Raw genomic sequence first — 328 nt, 5'->3', positions numbered from 1 at the left:
GGCAGCTATGAAGCTGACAGTTATGGAATTAAGAACATCTAGATGGACAGATTGGACAAGACAGTTGCGTTTCTTTAAGCTTTGAGGGGCTGGGAATCAAAGATTTTGTAATGCACACTGATTTTTATTTATTTATGGTTTTTAAGTTGCTTAGCATGTTGTTTTTAGGCTTGCCAGCAAATGTTTGGACTGCTAATGGAAATGTTTCAGACTTGTAGTTCAGCTCACTGTTTAAAAGGGAGATTCGGGGAGGTGACAGTTAAATTGCTATTTGTGCTACGATAAATGATGATGATAGAAATGGTACTTGGTAAGAAACTGTTCCCTG

The sequence above is a fragment of the Mesitornis unicolor genome, unplaced genomic scaffold (assembly GCF_000695765.1).
Source record: "Mesitornis unicolor isolate BGI_N332 unplaced genomic scaffold, ASM69576v1 scaffold12190, whole genome shotgun sequence".
NCBI classification, from domain to species: Eukaryota; Metazoa; Chordata; class Aves; order Mesitornithiformes; family Mesitornithidae; genus Mesitornis; species Mesitornis unicolor.
Note: the sequence above shows the minus strand (reverse complement) of the source record.